Consider the following 17,338-nt stretch of genomic DNA (forward strand, 5'->3'; position numbering starts at 1 on the left):
AAGATATCGAACCCTAAATCCCAAAAGACTGGCTTGAAAATGAAATTTAAAAAAATATATGAATTTGTGGATCATACTTGCTCCTGTGTTATTTGACACTTGGGTGCTGGTTTTTTCAGGCTTTACTGCATAATGGTTTTAAGCTAGCCACAAATGTAAACCAAGTGAAAAAAAAATCTGAAACCTTCATTAAATCCTGAGGCTTAAAGTGTAGCTAGGAAGAGTGCTCAATGTCAAGAGAAATTGAGTTGACTGAAGCAAAATTTTTATTTCCATCTGCTGTTTTACTACGGGTAAATTACAATACCAATGCATACCAATTTTTAAAAACTGTGTATTTGAAATATAACAAATAAATTAAATGTAGTATATTAATTTTAATTTGGAATGTAGTTTAAACTGCATGACTCATGTCATGTTGCATCATTCCACATAACTTGTTTTCAAAACAACTTGTTTTCTGCAATGATGTTATGCATGTTTTGGGGGACAGTCATTATTAAACTGGCTTGCAAATTTTGACTGTGAAAAAGAGAGCATCCGAATTCTGTAAATATATATCCAGTCACTTAAATCCCAGCTACATTACACTGATTCTGCCATTTCTTCTTCTGATTTGAAAGAGAAAGATCTGCTTTAAAAGATAAGCAGACTGACTTTCAAACTACAGGCTATAAATTATTGAAAAACAAAAATGGTAGAAGAGAAGACTGAAATCGTGGTGGAATCAGAAGGGGATATGCAGAACAAACATCAGAAACATATGGATGCCAATGCAAAACAGTTATGCTAAACATGTTCTAGTGATATAATATGACTGGCATTTTAATAACAGAAAACATCTGAGAGTTAGTATGTGAGCAGGATGTTATGTGGTTCTAGCCCAACCTAGGAGCTACTGACAGCTGCTGGGAGAGGCTTCATGCAAATCGGTTTTTAAAGCTGAATCTTTTCTGATTAGTATTCATGTTATATCCGTTATGCAGATACTGTTTGAGGAGGGCACAGCCCTGATGTGAACGTGATCTCCAAGCTTCTTACCCAAGACACTGGGTGATGGAGTGGGGTTAGGCTTACTCTCCTAAGCCCAGAAGCAGCAGGATGTTCTACCACCTGGAGCCCTGCCTACACCCCACAAACCCAACCTGAACACACTGGGGCATCCTGGCACAGATACAGCTGTAGTACGGAAACCTGAATCTACAGTGTGCCCTCCTCCACCTCCCTACCATCTTGCATTTCCAGTGCAGTTCCACTGGGAATCTGCCGTTTTCAGATCAGCTATCTTTCTTCAATTAATTAGAGACTGAGCATCAGTAAGAGCACTGTGGATCTCGATTCTTAGGTAAATTTGACCCTGTGTAAAACTGTGGCTGTTTCCCACTGCATGATGACCTTTCTCTAAGCACACATCTCTGTGTTTGGAACACAGGTTCCAACTCTTCCTCAGTTTTAACAGCAAACTGGTTCTGCCAAGGTAACAGCCAACCTGAATCCTTGAGATGTGAAAACAAGTGAAACCATTTTTAGAAACATAGATCTTTTTGCTGCTACAAGCAGTGGTTTTGTGCCTATCTACATTTGAGCTTCTTTGGATTTCAAGAAAAAGCAGTAAATTTGCTTTAAAGCAAAGTATAATAATACAGATGTAAAATTTATTCTCTTTTTAATATAAGCATCGGTTTAAAGCTGAATGATGTGTCAACAGTATCTGTCAAGGGGATACCAAAAAATACAAAGGCAACTTCTAGAAAGGAAGCTGAGACTCAGCAGCTTCTGAGTAGCCATATAGGCTGACATTAAATTAGGCTGCTAGAATACCATGTTCAAGTGAAAGGCCAGTATTCTTGGAGTCTATGCCATCAAATGAATATGTAAAGAACCAGAAGCCAATTAAGGCATTTAACTGAAAGGTTTGAATCTGAGAAGTTAGGATAGTCAAAGATCAAACTCGCTTCACACTCCTAAATGAGCTCTAATTGGAAAGTGTAGGTTCTATTAAACCCGCCTTCAGACCATTAAAATGTCCAAATGGAAAACAATAAGGACATGTCCCAAAACTGTCAGTCATCTTGTAAGCAATGGATTTTTGAGGAGTTTAGTAATGGAAAATTTAGGCTAAATAATGCAAACTGTATAGAGTGAGTCACATACAGGAAGTCTAGTTCAAATGCAATTTAAATATTACATGCGGTGTTAGGGAAGGAAAAATGGAGGAAGAACTTTAGAGAACTGGGAGTAAAATGATACAGTTAAATACAAACAGGACATGGAAATTAAATTAAAAAACCCCACAACCAAACCCCCTGTACTCCCACAGCCGAACATATCCCTTACACTATGAAGAACAAAAGCCAGGAAATATCTGAATTACCTCCATTTAAATGATAATACGCACATTTACATAATAATTAAAAATAGATATGGGTTCAGTTATGAAGAAGTGGAAAGAGAACTGGTCATAACCATCCTCAGACTTCAGATTACCTGGGTTCTTTCACCAAGAGCTCCATTTTACAAATTCTAAGTCACAAAAGCCTGAGATTCCCATGATATCTGCAGAGAGATCTTGGTACACCATTATCAGCATAGTTGTATGTCAGTGCAATTGATTACATGATTCAAATCAGAAAGTACTTCTGGAAAACTTCCCAGTAGTTTACATTAGTGGATACTGACTCTTCTACTTTAGGACTATAACATTATACAATGCATTAGAGGCTGAAGGCACAGAGCAAAGAAAAGGTTTAATTACAGTTCCTGTGTGGAAATTATAAATATCATGGCAAGGATAAAGAAGTCAAGATAAGAAACCAAAAATGAAAAAAAAATAATGATGAGAAAATCACCTTAGAAATTACATCCTAAGGCAGAGGATATTCATGATGAACAGTGATAATACTCGATCTCGGATAGTGCTGATGGTTCCAGCAAGAGCTGCAGAGATTATGTTTATCATGGTATTAGTCACTTCTCTGTGGCTTATTAGAAGAGTTCTAATTCAGACAACTCTCCAACTCCGGCTCAAGTGGTGTGAACTGAAGGCAAAGATTACTCTGTTATACTTCCTATCATGGAAGAATGCATTTGATATATTTTTAACTGGAAGAATAAATATACACAGTTTTCTGGAGGAAAAGTACTATAGAAGGAACTGTTACTGAAATTGTGTTAAAAACATAGTTCTAGAAAGTGAAAGACTCTTGCATATTTTAAGGCTGCTTCAGGGTATTCCAGCAACCCCTTGAAGTTAAAAAGAATAGTATCAGAAAAAGTCTTTTTCATCTTTTTCCAGACGGCACAAAACCCCATTCAATTCCGAAACAAACTTCAAACTCAGAGTATGTTCTCCATGCCAAGAGAAGAGTCTCTTCAATGGTATACTAGCTTTACGACTAGCTTTACTACTGCTACACTAGCCTTACTATTTTATTTACTTTATACTATACTGCTATAGTACAAATACTTTATACTATACTATTACTGCTATACTAGCTTTGCTACTTTACTTTATACACTATTTTTGTTTTACTTTACAAAATATACTATTTTATTTTAATTTATATTAATTTACTATTTTGTTTTACTACTGCTATACTAGCTTTACTACCCTATACTAGCTTTACTACTACTGTACTAGCTTTCCTACTGCTGTAGTAAAGGTAAGCATATTAGAAGGTATAGAGATCATAACACTTCATTGTAGAAAATATAGGGTATCATCCTCCCATCTCAGAATGAATCTGTGCATGACAGCTTGGAAAGGAAGTTTCCAATGTATGATGAGAAGGTAGAAAGAGGAAGCAAGGGAAAGGTGCTGAGATATCTATTCCAAGGTTGGATTACATGAATGAACATGAAAAATGTAAGTATAGATCTAGATCTACAACGAGTTGCATATACATACTATATATACTTTTGCAAAGGTGATTCATGGAGTAAGCGTGTACTGTCTTTGGAAGCAACACCTTGGCGCACTGAAGTTTCCATCCAAGGTGGATGGAAGCAGCACCAGCAGCACCACATCACTGCAATCTGTAGAATGCATGAAGGAGGCACACTGTGTCCCACATTGGTTTCCCCCAGCTACAAAATCTTAGTAGTTATAGATCATTACAGACTATTATTTTGCATTTATTGACACTCAGTATCTGTTTCAAACATGCTGTAATTGTCCCAAATACAGGCGTGCTCTCTGCTTCCCAAAGCCCGTAGCACATCACAGGCGCTCTGAATCTGCTGTGCAGACATCCTGCCTGTGAGTGGTCATTCATTTTGACTCCTCCACCAGGAGAATCAGAACAGAATCTGTTAAGCAAGTCCTAACCTCCTGCCAGGGTAGACTGGGTCATAGCTACATCTGAGTGCAGTCTACCCTTTGCTGTCTGGCAACTTTGAACAAATGAAATTAATTCCAGCTAGTGGAACAACATCCCTCTCCAGGCCTGGAACAGCTGAAAGCAGGTTTTCAGGATGACAGTGAATTTCAGTACAAGAATAATCACATTTGCCCAGTGTTTGGCATACTCCTCTGAAGCTCCTGATCTAAGAAAGGTCATTACCCCTTCAAGCTTAGTCATTCTTGGTCATTAGTTTGAGCTAGGAGAATCTTCTGTCAAGATCAGAGATGCACACAGACCTCCTGTATATCATTCATGACTGAATGGTTCCCGAGGAATCCCTATACTCCTCCAGAGCCAGGCATTATACAGCTTCCCCAACTTTTCAGAGCCATAAATGGCATTCATATCACCAGCTGATCACCACCCTAAGCGATACAGCTCTGTAACAGGAGGGATGGTCGTGGCCCCTCAGAAGTTGGCTCATGGCCTCCCTGACACTGATTTCATGAAGCAGGTGTGGGAAGCTGCCCCATTTTTGGCTGGTTCTAATCAAGGATGGGCAGGCACGTGCACAGCCTTTTGGTTCTTCAATTTATAGCTGTGACTCTGAACCATGAACATGAATCAGCACTGTGTCCTTGCAGCAAAGGCCAACTACATCCTTGGCTGTATCAGCAAGAAAAAGCCAGCAGGTCAAGGGACTCTTTCTATTCAGCACTTGTAAGACCACATCTGGAGCGCTATGTCAGTTTCAGGCATTGCAGTACAAGGAAGGCACTGACATCTTGGAGTGGGGCTAGTGGAGGGCCACCTAGACAGTTATGGAACCTTCATCCTTCCAGACACTCAGAACTTGTCTGAGCAAAGCCCTGAGGAACCTGTTCTGTCTGTATCTGCTTTGAGCATGTGCTTCGAGCAGATGACCCCTTAAGGTCCCTCCCAATCTAAGTTATTTTATAAATCCATGACTACATGTTATTAGCAGTAAACCCTCCTAACTATGAAATTTTGTGCCTGGATACAACAAATCCTTGTTCTCACATAGTTCTCTAACCAGCACCAGAAATAGAAACAGAACCCCAAATGGATCATCTGTATACTACAAATACAGCTCTTTGTAGTATGGCAGTGAGGGTTAGATGTCCTTGCATAAGGGTACATAGGTTGCTGGGATCCTTTCGGACGACTATAAGCTGCCCAGACATGGTATGATAGCATCCATAGTGAAGACAGCCAAAACATGCCAAAAGCATCAGCTAGTCTCTGTACTCATGCTATGAGATGCCTTTCCTAGGACAGCCCCTGAATGTCTTCACCAACATATAGGCAGTACAGAAAGTCAGTGGACTATGAGTCAGTGACAAAACCCGGGAGTGTGAAAACACAACAATATTCAAATACCCACAGTATGTTTGGTCAGAACGTTCTTCATGTTCTGATCATCACTAGGGGGTCGGTGCTGTTTTTCAGGGCTGCTCTGCTGGCGACAGCATGAGACTGCCCAACTCCAGACAAAGGTGAATCTATTGCCATTGTAACTCCTGTTACCTATCGCAGCTCAACCTGCAGAGTGTGTCACAGTAAACGAGATGTTAGATTGTAATTAAACTGGCAATTAAACTGTAAATAACTTCAGCAAATAACCTTTTTTCCTCAAAGAAAACTGCCAAGTTTTTTTTAGAAGTGACTGCAGGAAAAATCAAACAAGTTCTATTTAAATTAGAGTACAAGGGAAGGCAAACTAATATAAATCTTTTGGAAAAAGTCAAACGTTGACATTTTTATGAACCCCTGTAAGACAAAAATGGCATGACCAGTTTCCTTAAAAAAAAATCAATTTGGTCAGAGATAAAGCTTAATAACTTTCAGAGGGAAAGCCAAAGTGAAGATATAGTTAATAAAAAACCTTAGCATTGAACAGGCCTTTTTAAACTTAGGAGGAATGACTGTTGCTCTCATAAATCCCTGAGGTTATTCTGCAGATACCTTCGTATTTATGAAGGAATAATGATTATAATGCCTTTTTGTGATTATGGTGGGGAAAGTGTTGGTCATAGATTCCAGCAGAAGGAAGAAAGTTAAGGCACGAAGGAGTCCACTGTAAGTCTCCAAATAACTTAATCGAGGCTCTCATCTTTAGAAAGAACATTTTAATTTAGAGTTCCACCATCAAATACCATATGAAATCACCATTTCTTTGAAAATCCACACTGAAGGACAAGAAGATATTGGCCAAAATCCTTAAACTAATTAGTACCAAACATTCCTCTGGGCTGAACTTTTCCCTAGGATCAAATTACTGAGCTTAAGCTAGCAAGCTCTTAGTCCCATTTCAGTGTGAGCAAGGACGAGCTTCTAGTGATGAGAATCTTTATACTTTATCATCTCTGTCCTAAATTGCTTTTTAGTCTGTTTTCATGCTTTTCTTTTTATTTTTTCTTCTACCCATTAAATAATATTCCTGACTAGTTACTTCTGTTCACATACAAACAAGAATTAAAAACAAACCAACGACTTAGTGAGTTTTCCATTCCTGAGCAGGGAACAATCTATTATTGTACTTCATCATCAGTCGTAATTCTGACTGCAGCCTTTACCTCCATCCCTAAGAGAAAAGGAACAATCCTGTTTCTTGAAGAAACAGGTCTAACGTCAAGGGTGAAGAGGACGATTGTGATTGTCCAGATCGTTTCTCACTTAGGATTGGCAATGTTATCACAAAATATATTCTCAGAGGAACAGGAAGGCCAGAGAAGAAGGGAGGTAAGAGGACTGGCAACTAGAGGTCAAAAGCAAAAAACTAGGAAGGTGATAGGGAATTCTCATTCACAGATTTATGAGCAGCTGGGGAAGATGATCTTGCCCCAGACTAAGTAAGAACTATCGAGTAAGGAAGAAACTATGTCCCCAGTGTGCAGCTGGAGTCTCTGTTCCCTTAAAACTTCATATTTAAACTCAGGAGTTGAATTAAAATTATGCATCGCTACATTAACTTCTTTAGGTCTCTAAGATAGCTTGATTTATGGAAGATGGCAGTCGTGGAAACTGTGCTTGTAAGACAGCAGGTCTTACTACAGATCTTGTTTTTAAAAAACAAGTCTTTTTTTTTACATTAACATATCGTAATGATTAAAAATTCAGCTTTGACTTGGATAAATATCTATCAAGGTTTGCAGAAGAGACATTACCACTGACCTTATCATCTTAACAACATTGTTACAGTCAGAAAGCTCTATACCCTTCTTACACTCATGTAATTTGAAGGCTATGGCATACGCTATAGAAAAAGCAATACGGGAAACAAAACAAGCCTTTTAGTTTGCAAACAAAATCGTGCTGCTGACAGACAGAATTGCCGGAGGTAACTAGTTTACCGTATTGTATACTGGCTAAAACATAGCTATGAAGAAACCGAAATTAAAAATTCTTCTCTCCTAATTATATTAATGACATGTAATTTCCAGTTCATTTAGCCATGTGTTTTGCAAGCTTTTAGGCCCAACAGTAGTCTAAACGTCAGAATTGTACAGTGACTACATCTCTGTAAGAGAAATAAATACATTTAAAATAAGGACAGACGGTATTATGAAATGGTGACTACTGTAAAAAAAAAAAAAATCCTGACACTTCTATGGTTTGGCATTTTAAATATAAATACTAGGGTAATCTCACTGTGCCTTTGAATGAAATGACTGTGTGAGCTAAATGAAAACAGACTCCCTTGAAAATTTATTTATCAGGCTACTGATATTCTAAAGTATTTTCTGAAATTTAAAATGCATTAACTAGTTTTTCACTCTAGTAACTCTATCCCATTTTTTCTTCACACGGATGTTCTTGGCCTGCTCTGCATAGTTAGATGGTAGCACTTGCCACGCTTCATGGCTGGGCTGGCTTTTTGGGCGATCTTTGTTATATGTCTGCTGCACGCTGAAGGCTTTGTGGACATCTCAAATTAGAGCCATGAAATTCAGGAAGCCTGAAGCAATAAGGTTTTCCCCACATGTTGGGGGCGGGGGGGGAAGTGTTGGTCATAGATTCTAGCAGAAGGAAGAAAGTTAAGGCACGAAGGAGTCCACTGTAAGTCTCCAAATAACTTAATCGAGGCTCTCATCTTTAGAAAGAACATTTTAATTTAGAGTTCCACCATCAAAACACCATATGAAATCACTAGGTTGGTGTAAATATAAGCATATTTTGCACTTAGACAGGCAATTCATTTGAGTCTCTCCAAACCGAGTTATCCCCATTTTGTATTGGAGACAATGGAATGACAAGGACATCTCTTATGCACATTGTAACAATCACGTGTATCCGTCTGAAATGACCTTGTTTAAATCTCAACCCTTTCCTCAGAGGTAACACTGACTGCCATCACACAGCTCTTCCTCCTGCTTTGTGAAGGTCAGCTCCACAAAATTAAATTAGAAGTCCCTCTTTCCATTCTTTTTATTACACAGTCATCCATATGATGCATATGCTCACCAGTGACCAGAAATTTTACACTGGGGAAGCCACAATTAATGCTTACCACCGTAGGGCAGGATTGGAGACTGACAATATCTGGGCACTCTGGAAGCTACAGTTCAGTAGTTTGTCATTTTATATAGTAGATTCTGCCTGAAAAGAAAAACAGGACTTCAGTCCAGTTCGTCCTACCCACACTGAAAACAGTTTTTCTGGAGTACCACCCTGAGTACCACTTTGGAGAAAACTGATGTTCAAAGCAAAGAGGAAGATTAGGGATGCAGAGTTGTCAACCCAAAAGAGAATCCCTGAACTAGGGGCACCATCTACAGGGGAACAGACTGACACTGACTCAGATCTGTCCTTGCATTACACAGCTGACATCTGTGCAAAACATATGCAGGTTGGTTTGACTACGCTTCAACACTCCCTCGTAAAAGAGTATTTCCGTTTTCATTTTCATTTATGCTGTCACAGCGTCCAGGAGACCTGGGCACAGAAGAGCAGCTCTCTGTGTTAGCTGCTATACAAATGCAGATTAAAAGAGACCATGTCTGCCTAAACAACTTAGAAGAAGCAGCAGATGTGTACAGATCAAACACAAGAAAACAATGAAATCGAATGACACATTGAGACAAACATCAGTCAGTAGACTAACAAGTTCTTTGATTTTACCCTTTGATTTTTAGCTAGAATTAAACCCAAAACAAAACCCCAACACTTGTTCTCCACTCCCTCTATCCAACTCACAATCTCACACATTGCTCCAAAAATCATCTTCAAAGCCTTACTTCATATGACGCTTTTGTTAGTTGTGTACAGCTGAATAGTTACTCCAGTATTTATTCATGTTGCTGAAGGTTAATTCTCACTTTTGGGACTTAGCTTTCTCACTTTGCTTCCATGTCTTTCATGTTCTCCTGATGCAGACTTGGCTTCCTGACTAAGAATGTGCCTTCTAAATACATCATCATCACCCAGCGTATACTGTGGAAACTTCACTGAAATCAAGGGTGGGATGACAGTGCCCTAAAACGGGATTCCAAGTTTTTAATTTTCAGCTGTACATACCAGCCCTTGGATTCCCAGTCAACTGGGAAAAAAAACAATCAAGAGCGGGTGTTTCATTTGCTAAAAGAAGTTTCAGAAACGCGTGCTTGAACTCATGCAGTTGGAACTTCACTTGTCCCATCTCCCTAAGCAAAAGCCAATTCCTTTGTCTTCAGGCATACAAACTACTCTCAAAATGAAAAACTTGAGGATAGAAAAGACCAAAACAAAGGAAAAATAGGAATAAAATAGCATGACAATGAAGAAAAAAGAATCTTTCTGTTAAAAATAGATACCTGTGATCTTGTGCAACACAAGGTCAGTGAATAATTTCATCATGGCAGTCACAGTTCAATCCCTGTTAGTTTACAGTTCTAAACTCTGCCTGATAAGTAAATTAACATGCCACCAATACCATTACTCATTCACCTGCTGCTGATTTGCCCTCATGATTTGCCTGACTTCCCATCTTGTACATCTAATTGTGGCGGGTGTGATACTTGGTCACACAAAGGCTGACGTACAAAAGAAAACCGATGGCAGCTTGGGCCCAAAGCCAGAGCCCTAACTGCTGTTGCTCCTGAATTTGCCTCAGTTCAGTGACTGTCATTCTAGTATCTGCTCTTTATATGCCATAAAACTTGCCAGGACAAGCCTGAGAATATTTTGGACTCATTGGCTTTGGCCCAGGCTTTCTCCTTCTTTGTGGAGCAAGCAGGAGTCTTTTACTTTCAAGACATAGTTTTTATGGCTCATATTGCTTTCTACTCTTAAGGTTTTATCTTGAAGTCATAGTATACAGAGAATAAAAAATAAAAATGGCAAAGACAAACATTGCATCATTTCTGGTCTTGCTTTTTTATTCGGATTCTTCCCAGATGCTGCTGTACCTCTGGCTCAGTCAAAGTCTAAATTAAAAACAAGGGATATGCAGGATATAACAGAGTCTAGTTCTTCATTTGTACTTAGTAAGATTCCTGATGGCACTTCTGAATGGTAGACACTATTTAAAATTCTCTTTTGATACACTAATGCACATAAAAAACCCCAAAACAAAATAGGTCTTGGCTTTAAAACATCATTTCTTCTGGATTTGCATGTTTCTTCTTTTTTTCTCATGATAGGATACCTTCTTCTTCCCTGAACACAACTGTGGAAGACATAACAATAATAATAATAAATACAATGATCTGTGTTTTGTGAGTTTAGTGGCTAGTATTTGACTAGCACTCCAAACATTCATTAAATGGCTCCTGAGCTCTTCTAGAACGTCCTCGTCCATTCAGGATATGTATGTCATCCCTTAAATTTCACAGCTTCCTTTGGTTTAATTAACATCGTGAGTGGCCAGCAACTACCCGTTTCCTTGAGGGTGCAGTGGTGAAATAAAACTTGCTTACAGGACTGGAGACCTCTTTCTGTACGAATAAGCTTTTGGGCCCGAAAGGAACCGAAGGAAGTATTTATGCTAGAAGGAATGCAACTTTTGCAGCAATTTCTCCATTGCAAATTACCAAGCTCAGAAAAGATTAGGTGAAATCTCTCCCACCACCCTCCCAGCCCCTACCACACCTGCCCTTTTATTTTTATTTACTTACATTTTAATGTAGCAGAATAATCATGTATGGACTACCACAATCAGAGTGAGAAAGCGATGGTATGCTCTTCAGGGCTACTGCTAGATAGCATTTCTGTTCCTTACTGTCTATACACTAAGAGAGGGCCATTGGGCTTAAATGATGTTTCTTGTCTTTGCTCAAATACTAAGACAGGGTATGATGTGTCATGCCTTGCGAATGCCAGACTCCCACAGACTTCTGGCTGTGTGGCTGTCAGGAATACAGCATCAAGTCCTTGTAATTATTAGCATTGAAATGTGTGGGTTTTTTAACTGACCAGATAAATGATCCTAGAGAAAATACTCCTTGATATCTATTGTATTGGGAGAGAGAAAACAGCCACATTTTAAAATCATACAGGGTAATCTGGGCACAGCTGACCACTTCTGCATATGCAGTTTAAATTACGGTGGCTCCTCCTTTCCGTAGCTCAGCAAGAGCCGGTATTTGCTTTCCTTTTCCCTTTTCCCCTCTCACGACCTAATGTACCCATACAAGAAAAACTCATATTGTGATTAACAGACCTAAGAACACATGTCCAGCACTGATGCGATCAGAAAATGTGTATTTGAACTGAACTGGAAAAGGGCTGTGATTTTTAGAGGCTAATCCCACCACAGAAGTATGGGTGGCAGGGAACGGCAGGACGGCGTTCTGTTGAAGGCATAGTAAGTCACGTCTGAGATGTGCCTGGGAGCTTCTTGGCTTTCTCGGTTCCCTGCTAACGATGGCATACGGGCTCCTCTCTTTGCCAACATTTGCTATTTATCATGTTGAGATGTAATTTAGATAACTTTTACTCTTGTGTACTAAGCAAAACCAACTAAATAGTTGTGGAATACACTACTACTTACTCAAGTTTTCTTAGAACAACTGTAATTCTGCAGGATCCTGTACTACCGCGCATCAAGCCTGGCCTAGAACCTGTATGTTCAGTACCCTGTGACCAATTAAAGGTTATGGGAAACTCTTACAATTTTGCAGATGAAATTACGTTTTCCTCCTGTACCTTTAAGGGTATAGATGCAACAATAATATATACTGAGGAACAAAGAACTTTAGTCCGTTGTGTTTTTAAAAGCTAAACTTACATCTAAATCAATTTCCATTTCCCTCTGGAACCTGAGCAGCTTTTTATGTTATATTAAACATTAGACAAATAGGGTAGATCTAATTAAAAGTTGAAGAAATGTGCTTCCCTTAATTGAATTTGTTACAGTTACATTTTGCAGACCAATGTTAATCAAAGCTCCAGTTCAGAGTGGATGGATCAAGGGAATTAAGTTAACCCTTGCATGTCCTTACCTGAACACGCGATACGGTCTGCTCTCGCCTAAGCCACAGACGCCACTTACGACTCACCGCTCAGTCGCGACTGCCCGGGGCGGGCTGCCCAAGGGCCCGCCGCAGCGGGAGGGCCGCGCACCGCAGCTCGTTAAAAGTACCGAGCACCGGCGGGCAGCGGCAGCGCCTGGCGGGGGTCGCCGCCGCCTCCTCTTCCCGCCGCCCCGGGGCCAGCGCCGCGCCCTGCCCGGGGCACCCCGGTCACCCGACGGCCGCTGTGTCTGTGGCACAGCGCCTCGTGCCGCCCGGCGTCGTCCCCTCGGCGTCCCCGGGGACGGCGGTGCCAGCCCTGGCCGCCATGCGCGGGGATACCCTCCTCCTCACCCTCCTCCTCATCCTCCTCCTCCCCTGCCCGCCGCTGCCCGGCCCCGCCCGACGGGGCGGACAGGGACCGCGCGGCCGCGGGATGGGCGAGGCCGGCGCGGCGGCTCCACCCATGCTGGACGCCGGGCGATTGGCTGGCGGACCCCGTCTCCCCGCCCCCCAGCCAATGAGGGCTGCGGGCCGGGGGTGATGGGCTGCCTCTCGCGGGAGGGATTCCTGGAGACGCTGCAGTGTGGCGGCGCTCCCGGCGCCGCGCAGCCCCCGTGCCGCCTCCCTCCCTCCCCGCCTCGCCTCGCCTCGCCTCGCCTCGCCTCGCCCTGCCCGCCGGCGGCCGCTGAAACTTAGCGCCCGGCGCGCCGCCAGCCCGCCGAGCGCAGGGGGCTGGGGCAGCCTGCCTGCCGTGCGCGGGGGCGGTCCGCCGCGCACCCCGCCGTGCACCGCAGCCTCGCCCCGGGAGGGGCCCGGGCGCGCGTGGTGCCGCCGCGGGGAGAGGCTGAAGGACGAGCCGGCTGCGCCCGCCCCGGTTGCCAGGTAAGGCAGCGCTCCGGGGCCGCCCGCCGTCGCGCCCGGGCGGCGTCGCCGCGGGCGTGGGGGCGCCCGCTGCGCGGGCGGGGGGAGAGCACATGCTCCGGGGGCGGCTGGCGGCGCCGCCTGCCCAGCGGCTCTGCCGGCAGCTGCCAGGGGCGGGGGCCCGCCCCCGGGGCGCTCCCGGCGGGGGCGGGGGGGGGCGGCTCAGACAAAGGGGGCGCCTCAGACAAAGCGGGCGCTCGCTTCCCCCGTCGCCGCCGTGCTCCGCCGTCGCCCCCCGCCCCGGCTGCGGGAGCGGAGCGCCGTCCGCCCGCCCTCCATCGCTCCCCGCCGCTGCCCGGAGCCGGCGCGAAGGCGGCCGCCTGGCCAACTTGTTTCTCCGGGTTTCACCTGCCTGCCGCCGCCGCGGTGCCCCCGCCCTCGGTGGGGTGGTCTGTCCCGGCGGCCGCTCCGGCGGGGGACGGGGGGGTCGCGGCGGGGTGCCTCCCCCGGCACCGGCCCCCGAGCGCTGACCTCTCCGCCTGCCCGCAGGGCAACATCTGATCGTTTGTGTATCAGTTTACAAAGAGCCTTTCCTCCATTACTTAGAAAGGCTGTCAAGCTAATGCATTTTCTTTCCATGCAATTTCATTTTGTGTCCTCGGACGTTATTTCCTTCATCTTCTTTAACACCGCTCGCCTTGCTTTGCTTTCGGGTACGTTATGGTCTGGTCCATATGCGCGCACGGTGTGGATAGGGGATCAGCGCTCTGTTTAAAAGTTAATTTCGCCTATCAAACTCTACTAGGTAGAGTACTAAGAAAGTGGCAAAGAATGTTAATATTTCCTTTGTTTCCAGTCTTCTGAAATAAAGATATCAAGCGAGTACCAGCTTCTGGTAGTCAGTATAGTGAGTAAATTAAATGTAGTCACTGGAATGAGCCTTTATGGCACTTTCAACAATCTGTAATTCAATCATCTCTGATACAGTCTGCCTTTTGCTATTATTCATCAGACCCAGCTGAGTGATTTCTGTCAGATGGGAAGTGGTAGAGAGAAATCTCTAGGTAAATGTAACTGAAAAGCTTTCCAAGTGGAGTCCTAAATGAGCACAGAAAAGCACTTGGCCAGAATATCCAGACAGATGTTAGCATCCAAATAAATCATTTCTTTTGATTGTCCGGGGGACGTCAAGTCTTATTTTCCTTATTTAATAGCCATTTGTGGGTGAAGAAGAAGGAGCTCTGTGGTTTTTACCTTGTAAACTCAATGCAAAATGCCGTAGTGCAGTAATATTTCACTGTCTCTGAAATAATATTTTCTGCACAAAGGTCACTAGAGTAATTTTAGATACACATACACGTTGTAGACCACAACTAGACTACTAATCAGCAACGGCGACATGGATCCTCTGAGCGGCTATGCAGTGTGCCATCCGTGTTGCGTGTTAATCTGTTGTGTGCTGTTTTAAACTGCTTTATTGTCTGAGAGTTGCTTCATCCTAAGAAACGGAAGATGACAACTATAGACCCAAGGGGAGACTCCTTTCCCTGGTGGGTTGAGGTCTAGAGTTACAGATGAGCAATTGTTTTGGGAGTGACCCTGAAAAGGGGAAGGGGGAGTTTTGGGGTACAAGGACAAGTAGGCAGCAAACTAATTTGCTTTGTGAGTATATGAAATGACATCTCCTGCCATGTTTACATAAACTTGCTCAGGAAAAGTGTAAGGAGATTCCACGTGTGTCTAGAATAGTATTTTCTTGTCTATCTTGGAAACAAATGACCTGATTTTGTGTCTTGAGAGTCGAATATGTATCTTTTTTCTTACAAGCTTTTTGGAGTTGTAGTTCTATTAGTAGTGTCCGAGGGGAATATACTTTAATGTGGTCTATTACTTGGCTTGTGGTATAGTTGCTCAAAATTTGCATGCATGCAATCCATAAATTGAAAACTATATAGCTTAAAAAACATAGTGTAGGCAGCTTGAGTGAGAAGAGAAAGAACCACAGGGCAGAAGATAATGACATACTGTAGGAAATAATCATACTCCTGCACTTGCAAAAGCATGAAATGTTCCAGTGTAGCCATTTCATACAAGCCCAATTTTCCTTCACATTAAGAGTGCCTAAGTGAGCCTTATTAATGTTTGATGCAAAAGATGCTAAATCCATTTTAAGGGTTGATACTGGAATTTAAAGAGGTAGCGCACAGACTAATACTGCAGTTCTAACACTTCCCCAGAACAAATGTGAAAAACAATAATTTACTGCGTATCCCACTTGCGCTGCTGTGGCATATAGCCTTCTCTGTAACACTGATGGGCGAGAAGCCCTTTAAAACCACAGATACAGAACAGTGTTTGATATAACAATCTGAAATGTTCTCTTACCTTAATCATAAATTAAATCAAATATAAGAGCCCAGAAGATGTTCAGTGTCGGTTAGCGTGGTAGTTGAGAAGGTGTGAGATAAGGGAAGGTTCTGTTTTTCAGAAACCTAGGGGAAAAAAAAAAATCTATACTTTTCCAGCTAGCATAGAGAGACCGGAAACATAAAATCAATTTTTATGGTCTTTTGGCAGGGTTGGCTGTAATAAGTAAAAAGAAGGAGCAGCTTAGGGTCTTGGCAGAAGTTTTTAAGCCACTCAGCCGTACAGAACTCAGTTAATTGATGTTTCCTCACATGAAAATGAAGCTCTTATTTAGTATATCGCAGTCTTTTCTTGCCCATTCAGCAGTCTGATTACAATTTTAAAAATACTTATGTGTGAATGTGTGTGGTTTTATATTTGTATACACATTTAAACATACAGATAAATTCTTACTGGGAACTGTGCTCCGAATAAAGAGTGCACGCAACCTTGTATTACCTGCTGTGGAAGAGACATTAAAGTTTGCGATACAATTGAAAAGGACAGGAAGATATTTCTGCATATCTGGAAGAAAAGCATGGAGGAATTATTAGGCATGGATACCGTGATCTCCTTCCCTCTGCTGGTGATGCCCATATAAATGTGCAGTTTCACAAAGAAATGCTTCGTTTGATTTACTTTGATTTTTTTATAGAATGTTTGTTTTAAACACTACTTGGTATTTAGGAAGAAGCTTAATTAGAAATACACGTAAGGGGGGCTTGTTAGCCAACTATGAATTTGTGTTTACCACTGACGTTTACTAAAGATACTTGAGGTTAAAATAAAAACATTTGCCAGACTGAATAAACAAAGCATTATGTTAACAAATATTTTCAGGATCGTTATGTACAAATGTCGTCTTTGCTAGAGTAGGCTTTACTCCTTCCTAATACACCCCAGTAAGAGGGGGATTAGGAAATTCTAGTTATACTGTTATATCTTCTACAGAAATACCAGATATCAAAGCAGAATGCATTAGGAGGAGGACAACTGACAAGGGCTCTTCATGATTTCTTCTGGTGAAAGGATAAGAGCAGGCAGGCTACAGGCAATCTCTTTTAGGGACTACGTGGACTAGCCAAGTGATTTGTACAAGCAGCGTGTGGAAAAAGTTGTCCGGTTTTAAAAAAAAAAGAATAATTTTTTCCTGAGGCATGTAATGACCAAAAGCTAGATATGAGCTGTAATAAAAAATGTCTCCTTAAGTATGACTTTTGACAAATGTCTAATCAGAATGTTTTAGAGTAGTCTGTCTTTTGTTTTCCATTGTTT

The 17,338-nt window shown here is 42.2% G+C and overlaps 1 protein-coding gene across 6 annotated transcripts in view; it reads left to right on the top strand.

Annotated features, from left to right (window-relative positions):
- The window catches only part of SYT1 (synaptotagmin 1), a 457,999-nt gene that overhangs the window by 85,839 nt on the left and 354,822 nt on the right, over window positions 1-17,338 (top strand). For 4 of the 6 annotated variants that reach the window (XM_076333478.1, XM_076333451.1, XM_076333495.1 and 1 more), the window contains exon 1: window positions 13,584-13,678. The exons of 1 other annotated variant lie outside the window; for it this stretch is intronic. The gene's annotated coding sequence lies outside the window, so the exon portion shown is untranslated. Of the gene's footprint in view, window positions 1-13,583; window positions 13,679-14,348; window positions 14,371-17,338 lie in introns of those variants that run through there. One more of the 6 variants, XM_076333470.1, reaches the window with a different exon arrangement.

The sequence above is a fragment of the Aptenodytes patagonicus genome, chromosome 1, assembly GCF_965638725.1.
Source record: "Aptenodytes patagonicus chromosome 1, bAptPat1.pri.cur, whole genome shotgun sequence".
In the NCBI taxonomy this organism is placed as follows: domain Eukaryota; kingdom Metazoa; phylum Chordata; class Aves; order Sphenisciformes; family Spheniscidae; genus Aptenodytes; species Aptenodytes patagonicus.